The following is a 19,674-nucleotide window of genomic DNA, read 5'->3' on the forward strand; positions in this document are numbered from 1 at the left end:
CTGGGCGAGTTACTTAATCTATGTCTCTGACGTTCCTTTTCCTCAGCTGAAAATGCAGATACAGACAACTACCCAAGAGGGCTGATGTGAACATGAGATAAAGGAACGTTTCCCCAACAGTTGCAGGTTTCCAGTCAATGTCAGCCTGATTTCCACCGCCTCTCTTTTTCGCGTCCCCCTGACTTTCCTAAAGCCTCCCTCCATGCAGCTTCCCCACCCCTTCTCCCCCTTCAGCACCACCCCCGTGGAACTTGAGCAGGCACCTGATTGGACACATTGGCCTTGTAAGAATTAAAGTCCCAAAAATGAACAAATCAGGAAACTATAGATGCTGGTGAGGATGTGGAGAAACGGGAACCCTCTTGCACTGTTGGTGGGAATGCAAATTGGTGCAGCCACTCTGGAAAACAGTGTGGAGGTGCCTCAAAACATTAAAAATAGACCTACCCTATGACCCAGCAGAAACACTGCTAGGAATCTATCCAAGGGATACAGGAGTGCTGATGCATAGGGGCACTTGTACCCCAATGTTTATAGCAGCACTCTCAACAATAGCCAAATTGTGGAAAGAGCCTAAATGTCCATCAACTGATGAATGGATAAAGAAGATGTGGTTTATATACACAGTGGAATACTACTTGGCAATGAGAAAGAATGAAATATGGCCTTTTGCAGCAATGTGGATGGAACTGGAGGGTATTATGCTAAGTGAAATAAGTCAGTCAGAGAAAGACCTATCATATGTTTTCACTCATATGTGGATCTTGGGAAACTTAGCAGAAGACCATGGAGGAGGGGAAGGGGAGGAAAAAAGTTAGAGAGGGAGGGAGGCAAACCATAAGAGACTCTTAAGGACTGAGAATAAACTGAGGGTAGATGGGGGGTGGGGGAGAGGGGAAAATGGGTGATGGGCAGGGAGGAGGGCACTTGTTGGGATGAGCACTGGGTGTTGTATGGAAACCGATTTGACAATAAATTATATTTAAAAAAAAATTTGAAGTCCCAGTATTCCCTCTTGCAGGGTGGAACAGTATCTCGTGCATCGTTGTGTCCTCCAAAGTGCTTGCCCAGCCCACGGTAGGTGGCCAGGTGGATTCGAGCTAGCTCGCAAGGGCTGAGGGAGGTGGCAATTGGGGCTGTAAGGAGGACTCTAGGGGAGAGTAATAAAGGGATAGCATGCAAAAATCTGCCACCATGCAAAACACAAGCTTGCAAATCCAATTCCTAGGGAGCTGGCCATGCAAACTGAGCCCTGCCACCCTCTTGTCATCCCCAGCTCTCAGCCCAGGGCCCCTTTCCCTGCCAGCAATGGTAGTGGTGGTGGTGGTTGTCGAAACAGTAGGGATAATGGTGGCAGCCCTCATTTATTGGGTTCCCACTAATATCAAAGTGTCAGATCTCGGGGCACCTGGGTGGCTCATCAGTTAAGCCTCTGACTTTGGCTTGGTTCATGATCTTGCAGTTTGTGAGTTCGAGCCTCGCATTGGGCTCTGTGCTGATGGCTTGAAGCCTGGAGCCTGCTTCGGATTCTGTGTCTCCCTCTCTATCTGCTCCTCCCCTGCTCGTGCTCTCTCTCTCTCTCTCTCTCTCTCAAAGGTAGATAAACATAAAAAAAAATTTTTTAAGTGTCAGATCTCTTGCATATATTATTTGTATGAGGAAGGTACCATTAACCATATTTTACAGATCAGGAAACTAAAAGCCCTTCAAGACTTGACCTCAAGTCTGGACTAAGTCCAAAGCCTGCACATGCTCTTTCCAGCGACGCTTTCTTACAAAGTCAGTATCCAGGTGTCTCCACCAAGGGAAGCGGTAATGTTGATAATCCAGAAGAAATTGTCCAAAGACGGTTTTCTTATTTTAGTTAGTAACTTGAAAATATATCTATTACATTTATTCAATTAGTATATGGCAAACATCTAAATTAGACCTCCTACTTTAGGGATTCTGACAGACTTAGGGGACCTCTCCCACCAAGAGGAAAAAGCTCCATACAGGCAGGGACCTTGACTGTCTCATTAATGACCATAATGGCAGCATTAGAAATGCCAGGGCACCTGGGTGGCTCAGTAGGTTAAGCATCCAAATCTTTTTAAAAAAATTTTTTAAATGTTTTATTTATTCTTGAGAGAGAGAGAGAGAGAGAGAGCATGAATGGGGGAGGGGCAGAGCGAGAAAAGGACACAGAATCCGAAGCAGGCTCCAGGCTCCCAGCTGCCAGCACAGAGGCCGACGCAGGGCTCAAACTCACAAACCGCGAGATCATGACCTGTGCCGAAGTCGGACGCTCAACCGACTGAGCCACCCAGGTGCCCCAAGCACCCAGCTTGATCTCAGCTCAGGTCATGATCTCACGGTTTGTGAGTTTGAGCCCATGGGAGCCTGCCCTGACAGTGAGGAACCTGCTTGGAATTCTCTCTCCCTCTCTCTCTGCCCCTACCCTACTCATTCTCTTTCTCTCTCTCTCTCTCTCTCTCTCTCTCTCTCTCTCTTCTCTCAAAATAAATAAATAAACTTAAAAAATAATAATAAAATTTTGGGAAATGCCTTGCAGGCATGCCACCAATAATAGGATGAATGAATTTACAAATCAGTAGCTCGGGTCAAGGAAGGGCCTGCTATCTATCACTCAGAAACCAACCTACCTCCCAGATCCCCTGGGATCTAAGGGCTAAGAAACCCCAAAGCAGGACACAGTGACTCACTCGTAGGTCTTCTGGTAAGCTGCTGACCTGAAAGGTAGGAATGGACTCAGAAGGAGGGCCATTGGTGTGGCCCAGCCAGTTTAGCCTCAGGGAAGTGTTAGGCAGGCTCCCATGGCAACACAGTTTGGTGTGTGTTTATGTGTTCCCAACAGAATTCCAGGCTAAGGCCATCTATTCCCCAAGGCCAGGGGCTGCCTCATCTCCTTCCTTGACTCCTCAGGTTTCCCAGGTGATCATCTCTGGAAACCAAGAGAAGCCTGAGCAGCAGAAGCAGCCTTCAGAACATAGAAAGCAGAGGAGAGTCTCAAAAAATTAAAAATGGAACTACCCTATGACCCAGCAATTGCACTACTAAGTATTTATCCAAGGGATACAGGTGTGCTGTTTCAAAGGGACACATGCACCCCCATGTTTATAGAGCACTATCGACAATAGCCAAAGTGTGGAAAGAGCCCAAATGTCCACTGATGGATGAATGGATAAAGAAGATGTGATACACACACACACACACACACACACACACACACAATGGAGTATTACTCGGCAATCAAAAAGAATGAAATCTTGCCATTTGCAACTATGTGGATGGAACTGGAGGGTATTATGCTAAGTGGAATTAGTCAGGCAGAGAAAGACAAAAATCAGATGACTTCACTCATATGAGGACTTTAAGAGACAAAACAGATGAACATAAGGGAAGGGAAACAAAAATAACATAAAAACATGGAGGGGGATAAAACATAAGAGATTCTTAAAAATGGAGAACAAACAGAGGGTTACCGGAAGGGTTGTGGGAGGGGGGATGGGCTAAACGGGTAAGGGGCACTAAGGAATCTACTCCTGAAATCACTGTTGCACCATATGCTAACTAATTTGGATGTAAATTAAAAAAGAAATAAATTATTAATAAGAAAAAATAGATAAAATATATACTGTTTGTGCAAGACTTAAAAAAAAAAAAAAAAAGGCAGAGGAGAGAAAGGCCTACCCAAGGAGAGGGCCGTTTCCCCTCCCAGATTTGGGCTTCTGTCTCAGAAGTGTCCAGCTACAGGAGTCAAACTCATGGGTCCATGGCTCCCATGGCTCCCACATCCAGCCACACTGACCCTCCACCTCCAGCCACCCCTTCCCACCCATGACCTGACCCTATTCCACATGGCATCCAGCACCTACACAAACCCCCTCTCTACCTGCCCAGGTCACCAGACCAGGGACCCTCCTTCTCTCTCTCTCTGTCCCTCCAGTCTGGTTCTACCCTAAGCACCTCCTTCAGGAAGCCCTCCCAGACATTCCTTTCCAGGCTTCTCCCCACCAGCCCTCCAAGCCTGGACTCTGATTAGACACCCTCAGCTCTGACCTGGTCTCCCAGACTCAGGCGCAGGTTCAGCCACTCCCAATGGCCTAGGAGTTCCCCTAAGACAGTAATGACTACATTTCATCCTTACAGAAACTACGAAACAAGTGCTATCTCCATTTCAGAGCTGAGGAAACAGCCTAGAGGTCAAGAAAAGCTTGTGTTGCACAGTAGCCAATTGGAAAGGCAGAACTGGACCCTCTCTGCCCCCAGAGCCTTGTCTCGCCTTCCTGCCTTACACCTCCCTCTCTCCCTGTCACTCCAAGATAGTGCCAGATGCCAGGGCACTCCCCATACCATAGACCTTTTATAACCCCATTCAAGCCTCACAATTAAGCCTATAGGAAAGTACAAAATAGCCTCATTTTACATCTGAAGATACGGAAGCTCAGAAACTTTCGAAATATTTCCTAAGGTCACAAAGCACTTAAGCGCCAGGATCAGAATTCCACCCAACCCTTCTGGCTCTAAAACCCAAAGTTAGCTTTCCCAAGCTCTTAGGTCTAGCCAGAGACAGGCGGAGGGAGGCAGGAGATAGCAGCATCGTCTGCAAGCCAGCAGAGAAAGCCAGCACTTCTGATAAAGGAAGATGCCTTCCAGAAGGCCTCCAGACGCTGCCTTGTTGATCTGGGGAGACCCAGGAATCCCAGAACAGCTGAGCGCCCGCTGGCGTAGCTGGCACAACTGACCTCTGGCTCTCCACCCTCCCTCCTTATCCTGCCAGCTGACATGCCCTCAGGCCCTTTCACATCTGTGAATTCCTACCACCACTAAGTGCTCTTGGATTTGGGATTAAGATGAAATGGAATGAAAATTAATTTCCATTTTGAGAATTGTTTTATTCTTTTAATATTCATGTGTTTTGAGAGAGAGAGAGAACAAGAGAGAACAAGCAGGGAGGGGTAGAGAGAGGGAGAAAGGGAGAGAGAGAATCCCAAGCAGGCTCCACGCCCAGAGCAGAGCCCAATGCGGGGCTCGATCCCACAAACAGTGAGATCATGACCGGAGCCAAAGTCAAGAGTGGGACGCTTAACCAGTTGAGCCACCCAGGCGCCCCTTGAGAATTGTCTTAAACCATTCCTAGAACAAGGTAAAGTAGCTGAAAAAGATAAACTTGGAAATCTAATAACATGTGTTCTGATCTCAACTCAGTCTCTAAATTGCTGTGTGACATTGGACAAGTCACTTCCCCTCTCTGAGTTACAGTGGCATCTGTGTAACGAAGGAGAAGCACCATTTATTTCTGGAATTCCTTCCAGTTCACGTAAATCCATGTGGTTTTTAGAAGTTAGAATTTCCCGAAGTTATTGCAGCATAGTGGGGACAGCATTAAACTTGAAATCATACCTGATCTGGGCTCTCAGCTATAATTCTCTCGTATATCAAATGAATTCTATGGTGACAGTATTTGCAAGAGACTTTCTTTGCCCTGTAAAGTCCCTGTATAGGACTCCTACTGTGGTGGGAGAAAACTACAAACTCTTCTCCAAGAATTCACCCTTCCTCCTGTCCTTCATCTCCCACCTTTACTTAAAAGGCCCCTGTGATGAAGCATGCCTTCGACAATACTCTGGAGTCGGCCATAGCTCCCTTCTACTGCAGTAATAGCCAGTGAACATGACAGCATCCTCACCTTCACGGAACATTGAAAGGGGCCAAAGGATAGACTGGACGAAGGACTGGCTCATCCAAGGAGTAATAGGAGTAGCACTGAGTGACTAGGGTCACTAGAAGCTAGGTCCCCACTCGGACCTAGACTGGGTCAGGCCTGCTCAGAAGCCGAAGAACAGAGGACAGTGGGAGCAGCAGGAGCACAGCAAGGGCGGGACAGTGGGGAACTGCCCTCAGGGATGAAAATGATGCTCCCAGATGGTCTGCAATTCTAGAAAAGACTGAGTAAGGCAAAGTCAGGCCCTGGAAGGAATGCAGTTGAAGGTGTGTGTGTATATAACAGACTGCCTCACGGAGAATGGGCCCATCAGAGTCGTAAACCTTATCTCCCACCTTGGGAGAGCAAAAATAGTTATCTCTGAGTTCCCAGGGGCTCAGGCTGAGTCAGAGCTGGGGGCTGAGGGGGTGGTGGACCTGGGCAGCGTGCCTCCAGGGTGTGTGGTCCATGAGGAGATGGGACCAAAGGAGGTGGGAGCAAAGGGGGAGAAGAGTTGGATCAGGATAACTGATCCCAGCAAAGGCTAAGGTCTCAGATTCCTAGTGGCCAGCCCCGAGACAGAAAATTCCCTCCCAGGGAAGTTCAGTCCCAGGGCCGGTCAACACTGTCACCTCAACCTCTGGTTACTGAGCTCTGGGGTTCCCTCACAGCTCTTCCTGGAGCATAATGGAATCTCGCTCTCTCTGCCACCAGTAACTACCTCTCTAGCTTTAAAAACCACATTGAGGGGCGCCTGGGTGGCTCAGTCAGTTAAGCGTCCGACTTTGGCTCAGGTCATGATCTCACCAGTTTGTGAGGCCGAGCCCCGCGTCAGGCTCTTTGCTACTAGCTCGGAGGCTGGAGCCTGCTTCGGATTCTGTGTCTCCCTCTCCCTCTCTGCCCCTCCCCCACTCACACTCGGTCTCACTCAAAAATAAATAAAATATCAAAAACTTAAAAACACACACACACACATTGAATCACTCTTCCTCTTAGAGGACAGGAGCAGTACCCAGAAAACCAAAGGACCCAGGTCCCAGCTCCAATCCTGGTCTTCTCCCCCCACCCCCTTACTCTGAGCTGGGCTCTGAGTCCCTAGGAGGGGCGAGGAGAAAGGAGGCAGTGTTCTTTGGCTCTCTGGGTTCCTGAGAAATTCTCCACCTTCTTGTGATGTTCCCTCCTCCTTCTTGCAGGCAGCTGAGATGGGCCCTGGAGACGTGTTGGGGTGAAGGGCCCCCCTGCAGAGTGGAGGGGGAGATGACACTATTACCTGCCCTGAAGCTCTGACACGTACACATTCTCCCTCCACCCTTCTGTCCCTGTGCCCCTCCACCTCCCCAAGTGGCTTTGCTCTGAAACGTCCTCTCACCATGCCCAGCCAGATTGATCCTCTATAAACACCACTTATAGTGCCGTCACTCCCCAGCTCAGGGCTTCCCATTGCCTTTGGGAAAAGCCAAACTCCTCCTCTGGTTGAGCTGAGCCTTCCCTGCCTGGCACTAGCTGCCTCCTTGCCCCAGCCCCAGGGCTGTGCCCTTCCCTCCCACAACACCTCCCTACCACTTGCACCTGCTGAAACCTTACCCTTCCTGCAGGCCCTGGCTCCCGCACACCCCATTCATTCTGCAAACATTTACTGAATGAAAACCACACACCAGGCACCTGCCCACACAGCCTGCCCCCGTCACACCACCTCTGGGAGTTGGCACTCCCAGAGAGACCCCCAAAACCAGCCTTTGTTACACCCCTGGGCTGGGTTACCCTTGCCCGAACACCTCCCTGGTTGTAAACCTGATCCGCAGGCATCTAACATGCCTTGAACATCAGCTAAGGAGGCAGTCTTCCATATTTGTCTCGTTTGGTCCTCCCAATGACCTTGGGGGATCAGTGTCATTATCCTTCCTCACAGATGAGGAACCCAAGGCTCAGAGAAGTTACTTGCCCAGCAGCTAGTAATCGGGGCATAAAACAGAATCCCCCAAATGCCAAGTAGAGGGCCCTCACGTCAGCACCGAGTCACTTACCTTAAAAGCAGGGTCGTGTCTTACACGTGTTTCTGTTCCCCTTGGTACTCAGCACAAAAAGCGGTTTGATTCACGACATGAATGAATGAATGAATGGTTCTATGATTCTACTCTACCTGGGTGAGTCTTCTTTACCACTCTGATCCCCATTTCCTCTCTCCCACGTTCCTTTTTTCTATCTTCTCCTCTCCTTCACTCTGGGCCCCAAGGATCCAGAAGATAAGGGAGAAGAGAAGCCATGATTATTCTCACTGATACCAGGGAGTAGATGGGCCTCAGGAAGGCCTCCGTAGCCTGGAAACAGCCTGAAGGAGGGAATCCAGGATAGAAAGGTTCCTCCCTACACCCACCGCCCAGTCCGATAGGCCAAATGAGTCTCAGTCCTTATCTCCATCCCTCCGCAATTCCAGCAGGACACAGGCTGGGCAGGAAGGGAGCAGCAGGGACGGTGAGATAACAGTGAGGGGGCAGAAAGAGGCCTAAATTCTGTGACTCATCACCTTGTGCCTTTCCCAAGTGGGGCAGGGTGGGGGTGGGGGGGTGCCTGCACACTTGAAATTCCAGCCCATCCCCGGAGAGACACTCGAGTGTCAGTGAACTGGACAAGAGGAGGAGGAAGAGCTCTGTTTACCCCCAAACCAAGGGGCCACCATGGCAACGGAGGCCAGGGCCATCAGAGCAGGGAGCAAAGGTCCCAGGCAGAGTAGGGGCCTGGCTGCCAGCCTGCCAACGGGGCGGGCTGCCCAGACCATGCCAGCCCCCTTGTGGCCTGAGCTCAATCTGAGAACTGAGGAGAGGGCAGTCCTGAGAGAGAAGCCACCCGTTTTACAGATACACATATGTCCTCATCCCACCCCTCCCCTTTCTGGGTGCTTTCTCTCCAGAGACCAGACACACACAGACAGGTACTGAAGCAGGGGGAGCTCTTTGCCTCTGTGCTGGAGCAAAGAAGGAATGAGGACCTGAGCCAGCCACTGGGAGAGGCGGAGTGGGGGTGTCAGTCCGGGAAGACTTCCTGGAGGAAGACAAGGCAGAGCAGAAGGAGGAGAGTGTCCCAGACCAAGGAAAACGCCACGAAGTCTTCAGAGCAGAAGAGGGTGTCTCCTTATCTGGAGACATCACGCCTCGCCCTCTGCCAGGCACCAGACTCCTAAAGGGGCTCCCGAAAGGACTTCCATGGCTGGCACCACCTTAATGCCTCCCTTGCCTGTTATCTGTATTCACCCCCAGCCTTCACTCCTTCCTGCAGGTGGCACTTCCTGCACTCAGGGCCAGGCCTTCCACCAGTGCTCTCAACTCTGCCCCCTCTACTTGCTCCGTCAAGTGGCCTCTCTCTCGGTCCTGCTACCCCCACTGCCATGGATTTCTCCCCTCTTCCTGTATCCATGTGCAAGCCCTTTCCTCCTTAAAAAAAGAAAGGAAGGAAGGGGAGAGGGGAGGGAAATTATCCTTGACCCTTGACGCCTCTCTGTCTACACCTAAGTTTCCCAAACGAAGAGGCCATATTCATTCTCAATTCTCGCTTTACCCTGCCCACTTCCCCCAGCCACCAGCCATGGAAATCATTAAAAACACTAACGATCTGGGGCGCCTGGGTGGCGCAGTCGGTTAAGCGTCCGACTTCAGCCAGGTCACGATCTCGCGGTCCGTGAGTTCGAGCCCCGCGTCAGGCTCTGGGCTGATGGCTCGGAGCCTGGAGCCTGTTTCCGATTCTGTGTCTCCCTCTCTCTCTGCCCCTCCCCCGTTCATGCTCTGTCTCTCTCTGTCCCAAAAATAAATAAAAAAACGTTGAAAAAAAAAAAAAACACTAACGATCAATTAATAGCTGAATTTGGTGGACTCTTTTCAAGTTTCCTCTTATCTGACCTCCCTAGAATTTTGGACTGGACACCACTGACCACTCCATGGTTCTTAAAGGACTACTTTACTTCCTTGGCCTCCTGACATCTCCTTCTAAATTTCTTACTATCTCTCAGGCCATTCCTTTCCAATCTTCATTCTTGAATCCTCTTTATCTGCCCACGACTTGTATCTGGGGTCCGTTATCTCTTTGATGGACCACGTACTCATTTGGCACGATTACAGATTGCCAGCATCTCCAATCTAACTCAAGAGGCCCATGTTCTCAGGAAATCTACCCACAGAGGCCAGACCGCGAGCCTTGGCCTCAAGCTCTTTTCCTCTGGCCAATCCCATCCACTCCAGGATGTTGGCTCCCAGACTCCCAAGAGAGCTGCAGAACTGTGTTTCCTTCCAGTCACCATCTGGATGTCTCACCCAAGTCTCAAAATCAGGAGGTTCCAAGCTGAAGTCATTATATAACGCTACCTGCCTAGCCTCACTTCCTCTCATAATTCTCATCTGATGGACAGCATCACCCCTTCCCAAGCAAGAAATCTATCAGTCACCTGAAGTCCCGGCGATGATACTATCATCTGCCTCATATGGTTCTTATAAAGCTAACTAATGCGATATGTGTAAAGCACGTAGAATTGCACCTGGCACATCATAGGTTCTCAATAATTGTTAGTTATTATTGTTGGTATTCGTACTTCTTCCTTCCCCATACATCCAATAGACACCAAGGCCTGCCAACTCTAACTTCTAAATTTTCCTTGAATCTATTTTCTTCCTTGTGTTTCCACTCATTTTCCCGTAGTTCAGGCATTCATTATCACTTGCCCAGATGACTGTCATAATCCCCAATATTGACCCTTCATACGTTTCTAAGACATCCAGCTGGAATAGTCTTGCCAAAATGCAAAATGATCACAACACTTACCTGCCTCAAGCTTCAATGTCTTTCCAGATCCTGAAACAGTAGCCCACAGCCTTTGGTGCATCCCTGGGGAACTTGTTATAAATGGAGGCCCAGACCCCAATACCAAAGGGTATTATTCTGCAGGTGTGTGTGTGGGGGGGGTGCAACTTGGACACCTGCATTCATAACATGTTCCCCAGGGACATGGAGGCCCTCTTTGACCTGGCACTCGCCAACCATTCCCACTTCATCTTCTGCCTCTTACTTTTCTCTGCTACCTATTGGCTCCCCATATAGTTAACACATATCTATTGCTCACCTAATAAGTGCAGGGACTAAAAACACAATGATGAGCAAAACAGACATGTCCCTTGGAGCTTACTATCTAGTTAGAGAGAAAGATAATAACCGAGTAATCACATTAATGAGGATATAAAATAAACTGCTATAAATTATTTTAATGAAAGAAACATGATCCTATAAGAGTATATTACAAAAGAACATGGCCTAAATTTGAAGAAGTTAAGGAAACTTCCTTGAAGAAGTAATACTTGACCTGAAATATGAAGGATAAGTTAATAGAAAAGGCTGCAGTAAGGGAAGAGAATGATCTAGATATAAGGCATTGCGTGTGCAAAGGCTCTGGGTACGCAGGAGTACAACATGTTCCAGATATTATCTCTCACCACTTTTATTCAACATTGTACTGGAGATGGTAACAAGTGCAATGAGTCAAGAAAAATAAATAAAAGGCATACAGATCAGAAAAGAAGAAATGAAGGTTTCTTCATCTACAAATGAAATCATATTCTACGTAGTAAATCCCAAAGAATATACAAAAGGCCACCAGAACTAATAAAAGAACTTAGCAAGTTTGCAGGATAAATGACCAAAAGTTTAAAATCAGTTATATTTTTATATACTAGCAATCATCAATCGGAAATTGAAATTGAAAGCACAATGTCATTTATAATTAGATTTAAAACATAAAATGCCTTTCAATCAAAAAAAATGTACAAGATTTTTGTGCTGAAAGCCACAAAACATTAATGAGAGAAATTAAAGAAGACCTATATGAATGGAGAGATATACCAAGTTCATGGACTGAAAGACTCAATATTGTTACGATGCTAATTCTCTCTCTGAATTGATCTATAAGTTTAATGCAGTCCCAATCACAATATCAGTAAACCTTCAGTTAAAAAGTGACAAAACTATTCTAAAAATGTATACAAAAAGGCACAGGGCCTAGAATAGCTAAAACAATTTTGAAAAAGAAAAAGAAAATTGGACTCACACTTCCCAGTCTCAAGATTTGCCATAAAGTTACAGCAGTGACATATCAGCATAGGTATAGATGTATACATTAACAGAACATAAGACAGTCCAGAAAGAGACTCACATAATGGTGCCAAGGTAAGTTATTGGAGAAAGGATCGTCTTTTCAACAAATAGTGCTAGGACAATTGGACATCCTTGTGCAAAGAAAAAAATTAACTTCAACCCATACTTCACACCATAGACAAGAATCAACACAAAACATAAAACCCAAGGGCGCCTCGGTGGCCCAGTCAGTTAAGCGTCTGACTTTGGCTAAGGTCTTGATCTTGCAGTTCGTGAGTTTGAGCCCAGTGTCAGGCTCTGTGCTGACAGCTCCGAGCCTGGAGCCTGCTTCAGATTCTGTGTCTTCTTCTCTCTCTGCCCCTCCCCTGCTCACGCTTTGTCTCTCTCTCTCTGTCTCAAAAATAAACATTTTTTTTTTTAAAAAGAAAACATAAAACTATACAACTTCTAGAAGAAAAAATAAGAAAAAAAATCTTAGAGATCCTGGGTTAGGTAAAGATTTCTTAGATTGAACACAGAAAGCACATACCTTACAAGAAAAACTTGATAATGAAATTTTAGCAAAGTTAAAACTTCAACTGTTCTAATAACATTGTTAAGAAAATACAAAGATAAGCCACAGATTAGGAGAAAATATTTTGCCAAACACATTAACTCAAATGAATCACAGGCCAATATGTGAAACCTAAAACCATAGAACTCTTGGGAAAAAAAGATAAGAAAGATCTTTGTGACTTTCACATAGGCAAATACTTCTCAAATACAGCACCAAACCATGATTCATAAAATAAAAACCTGATAAATTGGACTTTTTCTTTTTTTTTTTTAATTTTTTTTTCAACGTTTTTTATTTTATTTTTGGGACAGAGAGAGACAGAGCATGAACGGGGGAGGGTCAGAGAGAGAGGGAGACACAGAATCGGAAACAGGCTCCAGGCTCCGAGCCATCAGCCCAGAGCCTGACACGGGGCTCGAACTCACGGACTGCGAGATCGTGACCTGGCTGAAGTCGGACACTTAACCGACTGCACCACCCAGGCGCCCCAAATTGGACTTTTTCAAAGTTAACAATTTCTTTTCAAAAGACATGGCCAAGAGAATGGAACGGCAACTGTAGATTGAGAGAAAATCACTGTAAATCACATAGATGATGAAGGTTGTAAATCCAGATCTATAAAAAAAAAGTCTCACATTTTAAAAATAAAAAAACCCCAGACAACCCAAAATTTTAATGGGGAAAAGACTTGAATAGACACTTAATCAAAGAAGAAATACAGATAGCAACAGAAACCCACAAAAATGCTCAACATCATTGGTCATTAGGAAATATAAATTAAAACCACAACGAAATACCACTATGCACCTAGGAGAAAAGCCATCATTATTAAAAAAAAAAAAAAAAAAGGACAGAAGATACGAAATGTATAAAGGATCCAAAGCAACTGAAACTCTCATGCATTACTGGAAGGAATGCAAAATGATAGAGCTATTTTAGAAAACAATTTGGCATTTCCTTACAAAGTTAAACACACACTTATCATACAACCTACCATTCCATTCCTGGGTATTTTACCCAAGAGAAATGAAAACATATCCACACAAAGACCTCTACATCAATGTTTATAACAGCTTTATTCATAATTCACTTTAAAAACTGGAAACAGGTTAAATATCCAAGTGAGTGGTGAATGGATAACCAAATGATAAGATAAGATCTCCATGTGGTGGAATACTATACAGCAGTAAAAAGGAGCAAACCAGTGATAGGTGCAATAACATGGATGAGTCACAAAAGCATTGTTTCAAGTGAAGGAAGCCAGAGACAAAAGGCTACATGCTGTATGATTCAATTTATAGGGCATTCTGAGAAAGGAAAAATTATAGGGACAGAGAACAGATCAGTGGTTGCCAGAACTGCGGGTTGGGTCAGGGACATAAACTATAAATGAACACAGTGGGACATTTTGAAGTGATTAAAATGTTTTATGCCTTGATTTATGGTGGCAGTTTTACCACTGTATCCACTTGTCAAAACCTAAGGAATTCTAAGGGGCGCCTGGGTGGTTCACTTGGTTGAACGTCTGACTTCAGCTCAGGTCATGATCTCACAGTTTGTGGGTTCAAGCCCCGCATTGGGCTCTGTGCTGACAGCTCAGAGCCTGGAGCCTCCTTCAGATTCTGTGTCTCCCTCTCTCTCTCTGCTCCTCCCCCACTTGTACTCTGTCTCTCTCTCAAAAATAAATAAAACATTAAAAAAAGAAACTGAGGAATTCTATACCTAAAAAAAGTGAAGGTTACCCTATGCAAATTATACCTAAAAAAAATCTGAATTGTTAAAAATCAGGAAAAAAAAAAAAACAGACGCAGAAAGATTATAGGTTCAGTCTTAGATCTGATAAGTTTGTGGTGTTTTTTGTTTTGTTTTGTTTTGTTTTTAAGCAATCTCCATGCCCACCGTGGGGCTTGAACTCGCAACCCCAAGATCAAGAGTCATATGCTCTACGGACTGAGCCAGCCAGGCACCCCAGATCTGATATGTTTAAGACTACTTTGAAAGCTCCAAAAGGGAGTAATATCCACTGACCAGCAGGAGACACAGACTTGGAACTCAGAAAGAGGGTACTGTGTTAGATGCCGTAACAGGTCACAGTGCCCATTCAATCTGGAAAGCCTTCTCCTTGATCCCCTGGTCTCTCTAGAAAGCTTTTTTTTTTTTTTTTTTTTTTTGAGAGAAAGAGAGGGGGGGGGAGAGAGAGGGGGGGAGGGTTTTTTTTTTTTTTGGGGGGAGAAAAAGGGGGGGGGGGGGCAGAGAGAGAATCCCAATCAGGCTCTGCGCTGAGCCCAATGGGGGCTCACTCCCATGACTATATGATCATGACCTGAGCTGCAGTCAAGAGTTGGATGCTTAACCGACTGAGCCACCCAGGAGCTTCTTCCTAGCAAGTTTTTATTCATTTTCTGAAGCCTGTCCAAGCATTCCCTTCTCCATGAGGTTCTCCATGACCCCAATCCTTCAACACCAAGAATATACACTCATGAGAGCAGAAAGCTTATCTATCTTTTCTTTACTGTGTCCTCAAAGCCTAGAACATGTCTGGCAGATAGTAGGTGCCTTACAAATAGTTGATGTATTGGGGTACCTGGGTGGTTCAGTTGGTTGTGTGTCTGGCTCTTGATTTTGGCTCAGGTCATGATCCCAGGGTCATGGGATCGAGCCCTGTGTTGGGCTCTGTGATGAGCCTGGAGCCTGTTTAAGATTCTCTCACTCTCCCTCTGCCGTTCTCCCACTCACTCTCTCTCTCTCTCTCTCTCTCTCTCTCTCTCTCTCTCTCTTAAAAAAAAATAGAGTTGATGCATGAGGTACTCTCTCCTCTGATAGTACTTTGGAACTTTTCATAGCACCTATCACACTGTATTTTGTTTCTTCAATGATCTGCTCCCTCTAATAATGGTCTCTCCCCTCTAATAATGATCTCCCTGATTATTATTAGAGGAACTGAATAATAATCAGCTCACTGTGGAAGTGAACCAAACTGGAGGCTTGAAGGTCCATGTTGATGGTTCTTCCAGGAGAAGGAGGCAAGGGAGCACTCTTTTTTCTTTTCTTAATTTTTTTAAGTTTATGTATTTATTTTGAGAGAGAGAGAGAGAGAATGTGTGCGGTAGGGACAGAGAGAGAAGGGAGAAAGAGAATCCCAAGCAAGTTCTGCACTGTAAGCACAGAGCCTGATGTGGGACTCAAACTCACGAACTTCGAGATTGTGACCTGAGATAAAATCAAGAGTCAGAGGCTTAACCAACTGAGTCCCCCTGGTGCCCCCACGGGAGCACTCTTGAAAAACACCGGCTGTGCTCCAGACCCTACCAGGCACATTTGATTCCTGCAGCAACAGATGAGGAAACTGAAGCTCAGAGAAGCTTACTAACCCCACGTTATCCCAAGATCGTGATCCCATGATCCCATGGGGTGATCAAGGTCACTCAGAGGCAAACAGCAAAGCTAGGGCACAAACTCAGATCTGTCTGATTCCAAAACCTATGCTCTCTCTCCATCCTCTCTCTTCCTTGAGATTCTTGATTTTCAGCCACCCTCCAATGCCATCATCTGCTCTGACCCAAACTCTGAGAACACCTCTCTGACATTCCATGTCTCACGCTCTCTTGTTCCTACATAACTGCTGCCATCGGTCTTGTCAACTCCCAGTCCCTGGACTCCTCCTCCTCCATGGAGGTCTCCTGGATGCCTTTGCTTCCCCACTCAATCCAGCCCAAAGTCTGCCTAGACCCTCTGCCCCTGAGTACCCACCCTTCTTTCCCTCTCATCTCTCAGTGAGCAATCCCCCAGGAGAGAGATCATCACAGAGCTATGCTGTGTCACTTCCGCTGGGACCCCCAACTATTCACACCTGGTGGGGAGACCTTGAATCCCACTGCATAGGGTGCGGTCTCCTCTCCCTGTGTCCCCACTACCCACTGGTAGAGAGGCAAGAGTATGTAGAGGCGACGCATGGCAAGTCCCAGCTCTGCCACCCACAAGCACTATTCCCTTTCAGCTTCCAGCCTAAATGTCACTTCCCACAGGATCTCAGGCTAGGTTAGCAGCTGCTCCTCCGTGCTTCCATCGTTCCTGGCCTTGCCCTCGCACGGCACCAGCCACACTTTATTGTTACTGCTTGTGTAACCATTGACCAGCCTTGCTGAACTGCACCATCCCAGGGAAGGCTTCCAGCAACCTCACTACCTACCATAGCGTGTCCCCCCATTTTCTCCTTTCCCTCCCCAACAAAGTCCTTGAGAGAGAAGTCTAACGCTCCGCCTCCACCGTGTCACTAACCACTCACTCCTCAGCCTTTCGCCACCTGCCTTCGGTCTCCACCACTTTCTGGGCGTGCCCTTCTTGTCCTCAGCCTCTGTGATCACTTTTTGTATCTGCCGCGTGGACCGCTTCTCCCTGAAACTCCTCCTCCTTGGCTTTCCTGACCCCTCTCTCATGGTCTTTTCTTGGGAACTGGCAGGAGCCTGGGCCCCCTCCCCTCTCTCTTCTCCTTCCCTCTGTCTCTTCCCCATCTTCTTGCCTTAGGCCTCTGTCCACTTTGGTCCGATCTTTTTCCATAGGCCATCTCATCTGTGCCAGAGTTTTCCCCAAATCCTCCCAGGCGGGTGGCTCCAGACAGAGCCACCACATCTGTGGTGCAGGTCGGTCAGTGCACAGGTCAAGGAGGCAAGGACGAGGCTGCCTTTTTGCAGTTTGTGCAGTGGGGTTGTACCTGAAGAGAGACCAGGAGCAGCAGGGTCAGAAGAGAAAGAGGTCATAAGGTCACTGACTCTGCCAGAAAATGCCGCAGGAGGGCCCAGGGTCTAAGGGGACTCAGAGAAGAGCCAGCTTGCCGGGACTCTTTCCTGAGCTTCCGCACTGGAGGTTCCTGGGCCCACATGCCCCTCCGTGCTGCTCTTTCCTTCCTTTTCCATGGGGAATAACCCCTCGGGTACAAACCCAGACAAAGCAATGATCTGAAAGTGCCAGGGCATCCTTTGACCCTCCCAGCCTTGGGAAAACGGGCCTGGCCTGAGCCTTCAGAAACCATCCCTGACTCCACACCAGACAGGCAGCGCCAGGGCTGCCAAATGGGACTAGGGACACCTCCAGAAAAGTCTCAAAGTCTCGAGAGAGTCAGATCCAGTCCTGCATCCACCCCGGCTGCAACCCCCCATCCTCCTCCCTGCTTCCGCAGCCTACCCAGACTCTCCCAGCCCCACCCCTGCCCTTTCATTAATTGTTTATATAAAAATCTTCTACAGAGCCCCCCTTACATGCCAGATGCAGGGCGAGGGGTGAGGGAGTCCCACTCTACCCCCACACTTCTTTCCCTGAGGCTCTGCCCTGAGCTCAGCAGCCCTGGGCCCTCGAGGCAGTGAGGAGAGCTGAGGGGAGCCTCCCAGGTCAGGCTGTCACCCACCTTACTGCCTCCAACCTCCCCCACCACAGAGGCCTCTCCTTTCCTCCAACATGCACTCACACATATGGGAAGTCCTTTCTGAGGTCCTCCTTAATCCTTCCAGAAGATGATGGGCACCATTCCCTCCCTGTCTGGGCTACAGACCCCCACCCTTACACCTCAGTCGGTCTCCTAAACATCTCCCTCCTTGGGGCCCCAAGTAGGAAATTTCCAGCCTAAATGATGAAGCCAAGCCTGAAGGACTGCAGGCCCCCATGACCCTCCCTGCCCCCTACCCCCCACCATCTAGTCGTCCCCCCTCCCCCCACCCCGGGGCTGCCGGCTCCACCCTCCCTCAGACAGAGAATGTGGGAATGGGGAGGAAAGGGCTGACCTCCTTATCGAAGGTCATCGCTGAGTTTACTCAGGAGTTAAACCTGCTTCTCGGGAAAAGAAAAAAAAAAACACCTGCTTCTTAGGTTCCCCACTCCTCCTCAGCAGGACACCAGAATGTGGGGCCCGATGGAGGGGCAGGAAACCCTTTCTCCTCCCCCCAGGAGCCCCCTCTGCTGGGTCTCTGCACTCTGCAAGCCCTCTGTCTTTGTTCCAGAAACCTCTCACCAGGGCATCTCCTTCTCCTGCATCTCCCAGGACTGGCCTCAGAGACACCTACTCCCCTTTCCATCTTGCCGCTCATGCTACCCCAGACCCGCAGTGCTGGGAATCTGGAGACTGAAACTCTTCCCTCCTGCCCCTTTCCCCCAGCCCTCCCCCCAAGCTCTCTAACTGAGTGAAAAGGCCCTGAATCACAGAGCAAACTGGAAGTGGTGGAAAAGGGCAGGCCGGTGCTAGAAGGCTGAGTTTGGTATTTGCCCGATGCTGCAAGAGGTCAGGAATGTGGCCACTGACATCAGCTATGGGAGATAAGACCCAGCTGGCAGCTCTCCCCTCCTGCACTAGACTGAGCCTCCCCAGGCCCCAAAGGGTCCTGAGCAGTTGGAATGGGTCAGGGATCAGAGAAGCACCTGGGAAGGAGTTTGGATAAGAATCTGGGGATCTGGGCTTGATCCCCGATGGAATTCAAAGTCCCCCAGGGGTCTTAAGTGACTTAGACCTCATAGCATTGAACCATCTTTACATTTAAATTGACCCCCCCTCCCTCCACCTCTGCCTTCCTGGATGTGTTAAAGACTTACTCTGCAGTAACTAGTATTTGTTCAATGAATGAGTGATAATTGACATTCACATCCACTGCCACCCAAGGGGATAGACTGGACAGACTTTATTATTCTCCATTTACAGGTGAAGAAACTGAAGTTCAGAGTTAACTGACTTCCCCAAGGTCACACAGCTAACCAGGAGCCCAAATCGGCTGACTTAAAGCTTTGCAAAAACAGCAAAGGCAATACATCGCATGTATAACCTATGTATCTTATTGTGCAATCCTGTGCCACATGACAATTCTGGAACCTAGCGGGGAACACGAAGGTGAAAACAGGAGAAACCCCTTTGTCTGGCTGGCGCCTCTCATCTCCCAGAAACCTGCCATGCAAAAAAACGAGGAGGCACTCCTTTGTCTGCTTTTTGCATCCATTCGCCTTTTGGCCTTCGGCAGGCCCTTATCTGCCCCTGGCCGGCTCCCACGGAGCTCTGTGAGGCTCTCCCCCCAGAAGGCGGCAGGCCTGGGAGAATCCAGGGCCAAGTCCCCCATGTAAGCCGTGTCTCCCCTCTGGCAGGTCCACTGGGCCAGCTATACCTCTTTCTCTCCCAGGCCTACTCTCCGGTCTGCCCCCATCTCAGTTCAGCTGGCAGCTTGATTAAAATCAATAGGTCCACTCCAGACCAAAGAGCACAGACAAGTGTATAATGCCAGGCCCTGCCGGACAAACAAGCTGCTGATGG

The sequence above is a fragment of the Panthera uncia genome, chromosome B4, assembly GCF_023721935.1.
Source record: "Panthera uncia isolate 11264 chromosome B4, Puncia_PCG_1.0, whole genome shotgun sequence".
In the NCBI taxonomy this organism is placed as follows: domain Eukaryota; kingdom Metazoa; phylum Chordata; class Mammalia; order Carnivora; family Felidae; genus Panthera; species Panthera uncia.